Source organism: Micropterus dolomieu, linkage group LG03, assembly GCF_021292245.1.
Source record: "Micropterus dolomieu isolate WLL.071019.BEF.003 ecotype Adirondacks linkage group LG03, ASM2129224v1, whole genome shotgun sequence".
Lineage (NCBI taxonomy): Eukaryota > Metazoa > Chordata > Actinopteri > Centrarchiformes > Centrarchidae > Micropterus > Micropterus dolomieu.
Window position 1 is genome coordinate 33911977 of NC_060152.1, and position 9156 is coordinate 33921132.

Consider the following 9156-nt stretch of genomic DNA (forward strand, 5'->3'; position numbering starts at 1 on the left):
TTACTCCACTTTACGCAGGAGGCACAGCAACAACTTAATATTAAAATCTCCCGAGAAGTGACAGGATCGGTCAGGATCTAATGTTAACTGATGTTCTGAGTTCTTCTCGCACACAGTCCAGTGAAAGTGGAGTAAAGCAGCGTCCTCCTGATCGATCCTGAGCCCCTCAGAGCGTCCAAATTATTTCAGAAGCTAAAAGTTGAATGCTCTGCCTTCTGGAGAGTTTCCTCTGTCCTGTTATGTCAAGTTTATAACATGTCTGTCTGTTAACAGACTCCAGTCTGCTTCACTGATAAACACAGAGCTGCAGAGGAACATCTGGCTTCATGAGACAGTTTTTAGATCGCTGTGAATCTGCTGTTCAATCAGTCAGTTATGCGCCATTCATCCGCTATCATGATAGCAATGCGCCAAAGTGCAAGCGCACGCAAATCTGATTGGTTTGTTGCATGTTGCGCCCAAAACACGCCACGCACTTAGATGGTTCAATAACAGGAGCCTGGGAACTTGTTGATCGCACCTGGTTCCAAATCAAGGCGCAGATCATTTATCATCAGCTCAGACTGACACATCTCAGTAAACGGGTGCTACGACCCGTGAGGTCTGTGGGCTGTGTTTGCGTTGCTGTGGGTGTGTCTGTCTCTCTCTTGCAGGTGTGTACCTGTACCCGCTGAGTGTGACGTGGGGTGGAGCTCACAGCTGGGGCCGATCAGTGGCCCCAGCTGTGAGCAGAGCCAGTGGAGCGCTCTCGACGTGACGTCTCACTTCTCACTCACCCTTCCTTGGGCTCGCAGTAGTCTGTGAGACTTACTGTGTGGTTATTGTGCGATTTACTGTGTGATCTACTTCGTGACTTGTAGGACGTGACCGGCGGGGCGCCGCTGGCAACTTCTCCTCGCGCCTGAGGTCGGTGACTCCGCGGAGCCTTTTTGTTTTGATTAAGAATAAATATATTAACTTGGCGCATGTTTTGAGTCCTCCTTGGTTTTTCCCATCCGGTTATTTATCTTTTGTTCGTCCCACACCCCTAGACAAGCTGGGGACCTAACAACGGGTCTCTTACGGATTCAGCCAAGGTACAAGTTTAATAAACACAAATCACAACGTAGGCTAATAGGCTACAATTACTTACAATTAAGAGGTGGTGTGCCTTGACGTTCTAGTTTTAATTGCAAATCTAGTAAAACCAGAACTGAGCTTGATAATATACGATTTAGTCTTATTGGGTTGCATCTCCCGGTATTGATGTGTAGAGGCTACTTGTGCTAAATGATGATCTATGGCTACAAAGCCCCCTTATTTATTTTTTACTCTTTACTCTTAGAAATTTGTTGAAATGTCGGCAGTCTTGAGAAGACATAAAACTATGATGAACTCAGTGGAGCTGTTTTCTTAAGTGGCTCCAGGTGATCACAGCTGAGGGAGCTGCAGGGCGACACCTGCTGCTCATTTTCTGTAAATCCTCTTGCTGTTGTTCGATGCCATCGATCTTTACAATATTGACAACACTTTACTGTCCACAGTATTTACTAAAATAAGCCTTAATATGCGATGCTAAAATAAATAACACCTTTGTTTAATTCATTAAAGTTTAACAGCCCCACAAACTACATGATCCAAACTGATCATACAGCTGAATCACCACCTCTCATAAACTGTTAATCTCTTAATCATGAAGGCGGATTTATTGCATTATTTAATTAGTTTTCACTAATAAACCGTCATCTAAGTGTATATTTTTGTGGAGACATTGCATCGTCTTAAGGCAAAGCGGGAGAGCCACAGCAGGAATGGAAATTCTTTGGGAGAACCTTAATTTTGAAAAGTAGCCTTAAGTACAAAGATAAGCATGGAGCACACTGTCCAATCAGAAGCAGCGGGTTGATGAAGTCCCACCCACCAATGAGAGGAAATATTGAGTAATAAATTAGTTTTATCAGTAAGAAAGGAAAACGAGACATTGCGCTTAATTTGGTTTTGATTAAAAAACAAAACAACGAAAAATCAAACTGAATGTTGTTTATTTTCGTTTCGGGCCCAAAATTGAAAAAACGACCCGTTTCTGCCTTTTGTTAATTATACCAAAAAACACAAAAGGTCAAAACGTACCTTGGTCATTTTGGTTTTGTGAAATTCCTATTTTCATTTTCCGTTTGAAGATTAAGAAATGAGAGGCCGGTGAGCCAGGTGACCCGGAAGTCAGAGTACACATATTAAAATAAAAGCCAAGCTTTTAGAAGGGCTGGATCTGTAGCATTATGCAGCACTAACGTTATACCAGGGTGACGTTAGATGAAAATAAATAAATAAATACACCTGGACCCGAGAGAAATACGTCAGCAACAGCAGTTGATTACATGCACTATAATATTGTGCTTCATTCATGTAAACAGCAGGAGTCACGTTGTTTTAAGCGCATTGTTTGGTGCAGTACAGTTGGTAGGTTAATATAGGTTAACCTAAGAAATGATTGTGTTTGCAGAGTTGTTGCTGTCAGCGCTATATTTTTAATATTAAATAAACATTTAAAGCTGTTTCCCCTTTCTACCAGCAGGTGGCAGGAATTAACTGAAGGCCTGTACTGTGTCTTTATTAAAGGTTTTGAATCCAGATTACTGATATACTGTAGATGGATTTATTGTTGTTTATTTCATTTGTTTTTTTGGCATTTTATGTTTTATTTGCAGCCTAGTTATCCTCTTCATCATTCACCCTCAGCCCAGAGTTAAACCTGCATGCCCTTCTGTTCTAACCTGGTTCTAACACTGCTGTCTGCTTCTCAACATCTCTGACAACAAACTCACATCAGAAATGTCCTCATGTCACCATCTGGCCAAAAGAAGGATTTACCAGTGTGCTAAATACTGTGTGAATCTTTCTTCTCCAGACACATTCCAGTGTGTAACATACACTCACATTGTGTCATGCAAGTGAAGAGAACAGATAATAAAGGTGAAACCTCAGACAATGTGCTTTTTATTCCACTGGAGGGCACAGACAGAGGAAAGACTCTGTTAAAGGGAAAGTCCTGCAGCATTTACAGCCGGTTGTTATTTAACTCTTTCATCTACTGAAAGTTTATATTTTTTATTTCATTCTCCGTTTTCACGAATGAAAGTAATTGTTTATTATTAAGAAACTAATTGTAAATTAGACAAGACAATAAGACAAGGCGCAGTGAATGCCACATCACTTTATGTTCACCTGTTATAATCAACTTAATAGAAAAGTTCCTCCTCATCTGCAGACTGGTTGAGCACATTCATTACCTCGTCCTCTGTCCCTGCCTTTATCTGGTCTTGCTTGATCCCTTTGGATCCCCTGCGGGTGCCGGGCTAGCGTAGGGAGTGCAGGGACAAAGAATGCTGATCACATGTACATATTCTTTATTCTTCATTATTCTTTTATATTTTTTATGTCTAATTGTCAATTTGCAGTTTGTTGTGTAGATTTTTAGATTTAAATTTGTAGAAGTTTTTTTTTTGCTTCTTCACAGTATTTTTATTGCTGCTGCTTTATGCTGTCACTGTTTTTTAAACTGATTTATTTTGCATGTTGGACTTAAGGAATAAAGTTTGGAAGCTTTAAATCACATTTGTGAAGTGCCGCCCTGCTGTGCCGTGATTGATCTTTGGTCTTTTTATCTGTGACATTGAAGTTTGAAACACGAGGATGCTGGAGAATGTGATGTTAGTCATTAAAGTAGATGTGAGTGGTGGAAACAAAACTTTGAGTTACTGCTATTCCGCCATGTCTGTGAAAACAAGCTGGCTATCATCGAGCCCGCTAGCTGGACTTGCTTTACCTACTTACCTTCCTTTCCTTGGTCCCTTGAAGGTCGGCGGTGTTGCAAGCGGAGAATTGTGGAAATTCACACAACAAGGTCGGTTTGAATGTTTTTTGTTGATTTTGGAGTTTTGTTTGAAGTATTTTTGCTTTTTTGAGTGTAGACACACAAACACAGACTTTATTTATCACGTACCTCAGATGGTCTGAGCCGAGGTTTGATCCCAGGTCTGCAGGTCGCCGGTCTGCGTCCTTCTCCACCGGGTCATCTTCAGTACCGTTGAACACAAACAACCAGAGAGGAAGAAGATCAGACTGAGAGAGGAACCTGCAGAAGATTCACCTCCACCAGATGGATGGACTTCCTGGCTTTTGATCATCTAATCTTTTGGTTGTTGAGCTGCTCATCTCATCATTTATATAATAAAGCAACTCGAAACTGTTCTGTTGTTCTAAATGGTCCAATGGTCAGACCTGGTGATTAGCACCCAGCAGGTTGGGGTTCAAGTCCAGACTTGAGAAAAGATGGTGTGGCTCCACTCCCATAAATACCTGACATATGGGGCGCTGAATTTAATCACTGCAGATGGATTTTCTGGACTTCTCAGTGGTGTAAATATGTTGATGAGCATTGTCTCTTTGTTTGCTGTGGACTACTGGTTTGTGTTCCTGGTTTCCTGAAGGATCTGGGTTCAAGTCCACCTGCAGGAGAATGTGGTTAACTTTCATGTTCATGATTCGAATGTGACGTGCCATTTTAAAATCCCACAGCTGACACAAAGACATTCAGCACTGATTTCTTTTCAAATTCAAATAAACCTTATTGGCATGAATGTATAGCAACGATATTGCCAAAGCTACATGTAAATTACATAAGCACAGTTAATTTCATACATTTCATTAAATAAGGAAATAAAACAGCAAAAGTTGTTAAAGTGTTAATACAAAATAAAATAATAAAAACAAATATATAAAATATAAATATATATATATATATACTTACTTTTAATTAATTAAAACAAACTAAGTAAATGACACAGTAACGTGTTATTATAATAATATATTAAAATTTTAAATAAAATAAATAGATTAAATCGTAAATGTGTGTGTGTATATTAAAAGATAATTAAAAGAAAATTCATTAGTTAATTAAAAAAAACAACAATAAATAAATCAGTATCAAAGGAGAGATTTAAAAACATAACAATTACTAAAATATCAAACAATCAAATTAATAATAATTTGAAAATTAGTACAATTATTTATCAGTCTGAGTTTCCACTGGTTTTCTTTTCTCACAACAGAACATGAAGAACATGAAGCTGCAGTTTCTGGCTCCAACGTTCTCGTCCACAAAGTCTTTGAACACAACAACATGTGAGACAGACGCTTCCTGAAACCGTCCGTTGAGTTTGATGTTGCTTTATTTTCCTCTCCGTCTCATCCTGCTGCAGTTTGACACCTCCAGTTAATGCAGGACACGTTTCAGCTGCAGATTAATGACAGCAGAAGAGAATCCACCTCATCATCATCATCATCATCATCATCATCATCCACCCTCAGCTCAGACTCAAACCTGCACGCCCTTCTGATGTACCTCTGCTGTCAGCTTCTCAACAGCTCTGACAACATCACAGCTGTCCTAATGTGATGATGCAGCACTGCGTTGATGAGCTGACTGCATGCTAGAGAAACAAGAGAAAACAATATATACAGTTATGGCACATGCAGCAAATAATTATACACATTTACAACCAGAAAGTTAAAAGTATGTGAGTATAGGCAGGAAAACGTCCTCAAAGTATTAAAGCAGTAAAATGTCCCTGTTGTACTATCACAGATTCTTCTTCCTCCTCATTAATGTGCAGCAGGATGTTGCTGCTATGAGCTGCAGCTCATTCTGAACTCTTTAGTTTCAGACTGCAGCTGATGATTCTTTTTATTCTGGATCAATCTGCTGATTATTTATTTCTTAGAATCGATCGATTATTTGGTTTGTAAAGATTCTGAAAATAGTGAGAAATGTAGTCACAGTTGCACAGAAAACAAGTACAATAATTCCCTCTGAGATGTGGTGAGGTAGAAGCAGAAAGTGGAAAAACTAAAGTAAAGTACAAGTACCTGAAATGTGTACAGTATCTGAGTAAATATGCTTCTGGCCAAGCGACCTGTCCGAGAGCAGAGACTCCTCTCTCGCCCTGCGGCTGCTCGTTCTGTTCTCTGCCGCCGAGCTTCATTCACCTCTGATCAGGAATGTTTATGCACAAGAACAGGCGGCTGGTTGTAGGCGTGTAATCGCTTGTAACGCTGACGGAGATTATGTCACCGCGCTGGGATGTTTCAGTGCAGAGCGTGCCATGAGGCAAAGATTGCACAACCCACACTGAGCAGCACTTGTTTGTCCAGGTGAAGTGAATCCTGATCTGAGACTGATCAAATATGTTCAATGATGAGTGTTTCTTCTAATTTTCCCTCTTAAGATTATTTACTTTTGTCTTTCAGTCTGAAAGATTTGATTGATTAAGTCTTCAGGCTGCGCAGCAATAACCTGTAAACCGGACAGGAGACACAACCTCAAGTCTTTTACATGATTTTACTCGGTGCAGATTAGTTACTGTGTCAGTAAATTTCATGTAAAAGAATAAGTCTGATGATAGTCTAGATTTTTACAATAGTAGTTAATAAATCCCACGTGTAGACTCACACCAACAGTGAGCATATCTACTGACAACTTGAGCTCCTAGAGCTCCATCTGGGAAGATTCTCAGGCCCCATGCACACTGCGGCGTTTTGGTTTTAAGACAGAGACCTTTTGCTATGTTTGCACCTCCCGTCCAGACTAAAACGGCAAAAACGAACACCTAAAACGGAGAAGTTTGAAAACGCTGCGACCCCGTTTTTTGTTTTGAAACTCCGGGTAGCGTTGTAGTGCGGACGGGCAAAAACGGAGGACTTTAGAAAGGATGACTCAGACGCTCACGATCAGCTCTCTGATTGGGTCTTATAAGTCATGCAAAGCAGAAACACGATGCTACTGACAGGGTGTTTGATTTGGTATTTTTATTTAAATATTTTATAGGCTACCGTGTAAATAACACTTACAGCCTACACTTGTACTCTGCATGTCGCCGTTTACTCCCGTGTTACATTCAGTAACAGTCCCAGCTCGTTATTGATCCATGCAAAATAAAATCTGGTTCTTCGTCTGTAGAACTTTATTCTTTCACCAATTCTTCTGTAACTACGGAACAGACCATCTTCTTCCTGTTTACACCACCACGTGCATGGCCAGTGCACGTGAACGGCCACTAGATGTTGTTTCAGTCGTTTGAATGTAGAGGAGAATAATAGGAGATTGTATTCGTTTCAAAATGCCGTTTTTAAACTAAAATGGAGTAGTGTGGAGGGGCCTCAGTCATCTAGGCCACAGTTACCAAGGAAGGTTAAATCAAGTCAATAAAACTGGACGTGATGGATACAGCTTGGTTTGTTAGTGCGCCGACAGTCGTAGTAGAAGTAGAAAGCAGAGCACTGAACTGAACTCTGTCAGATGAACAGCGACTGGACAACTCAAGGGTCAAAATCAAGCCTTTTCAGAACACATCAGCTCAGTGGACAGTAACGTCGAGGTCACATGAGAGCATGTCAGCAACAAGAGGACTGCTGTAAACATTATAAAGAGGACAGAGCCTCCACGTGGAGTTTAGGGGAAACCCACACACAGGCCGATGCTCACTCTTTGACTCTCATCACCCTCTGAAGCAAAAGCTAGAAGTTATCAGGACGCTGCGCCGCTGAGCTGAGAACACACCAACAAATGCCCAAGCACAAGAGAAGGAGCATAAACACCCGGAGGAGGCACTTCCAGCTTGGTGGGAAAACTAAACAACCTTTACACAAACGCATGGCTCAACACAGAAGGGCCAACTCGTCAGGTCAAGACTCTGCAGTTTATTAACATCTGAAGGACAGGGTACTTTCTTTCAGTTGCAACACTGTTCATATTCTGGACAGGGAGGAAAGATGGTTCAAAAGAAAGAAAGAAAAAAGAAAGAAGCCATTTACACCATAGTAGAGAGACCATCTCCCAACAGGGGAGGAGGGCTGAGACACCACTAATACCCAAATTTGGCCTCATGTGACAATGCCAATGGCGGCCATGTGACTGCAATGATCTTCAGTTCCGGGGTCCTAGTATTTTCCATGCATACAGTGCAGCGAGCCAGCCTGCTGGCGTTATAACCCTGGAAAATAAGACAGTGTGAAAGCAGCTAAAGTGACTTATTTGAAAATTACTGGAGGTTTTACTAATACTGTAAATAAAATAACAGCCAATCGTGTTTTTAAATGTTTATTTTTTATCATAAATGTTAAATTAAGATTTCTGAACAAAACAATACAGCTTCATAATATGCAGCCGGGAACACAAAAAACTAATTAATGCGCATAAAACAATCTCTCAATCATCTTTTAATGTCACTGCAGACTTTGCTCTGTGTACAGTTTCTTTAAATCTGAGGGTGATTTGTGTACTTGCTCTTTAGGTTTTTTTGTTCCAAAACTGAAACTACTATTTAGTCGTGTAATGTCTGTACACAGCAAAAACTGGAGTGTTAAAATTTCAGGGTTAAACATTTCCGAGTTGATTTTAACTCCCAAAGTGTAATTTTAACAAATTCGGAATTAAATGATGTTTAATATTGTGGTTCTTTTACAGTGTTGATTTCCTCAGTGTTAGCCAACCCTCCCTGGTGTTAGCCCAACTCTGCAGAGATGTAATTAAGCTCCGCCCACGAAAGCCACGCATTTCAAGATTTAAACCGCCAATGAAGACGAAGGAGATACATATATCACTTTTTCGGTTAGAAACAGCACATTTTCCTCCTTCACGAAGCTCTTCAAGGTAAGTCCAATTAAATCAGACTAACTACAACAATTGTAAATTGATGTTGTGAACTGTGACATCTACAGACTATATATGCTTTATAAAACGTTGTTTGTTGCCAAGACGGAACAGTAAAATTGTCCAGGTGACGTTAATTAGCACGCCCAAACAGCTAGCTAACGTTAGCTAGTAAGTAACGTTAGCTAGCTAACGTTAACTGTTAAGTACTAAAACCTTCTCCCGCTTTATCAGCGAATTAACAACAATTAACGGCTCAAAGTCATGAAAAACAACAATTTATGTTGTTTACTAGTGCTGACGGTTAAATGGTATTTTCATGTGTTACTTAGGGATGGGCACTGAAACGCGCTTTTTACAGGCACGGGGCAAAATACCGTAGTGTTAACGTTATCAGGCTGCAGCCTCTGCCCACTCTGTGTCGGCCTGCTGTCGGCGCCCACACTCTCTCGCGCGCGCAAATACAC

The 9156-nt window shown here is 40.5% G+C and overlaps 1 long non-coding RNA gene across 1 annotated transcript; it reads left to right on the forward strand.

The window, feature by feature from the left end:
* The first annotated feature begins 777 nt into the window (after window positions 1–777).
* LOC123967676 lies at window positions 778–4228 on the forward strand. The gene is made up of 3 exons (XR_006824315.1): window positions 778–906; window positions 3838–3883; window positions 3988–4228. It is a non-coding gene; the product is annotated as an uncharacterized LOC123967676 (long non-coding RNA).
* The last annotated feature ends 4928 nt before the right edge of the window (window positions 4229–9156 follow it).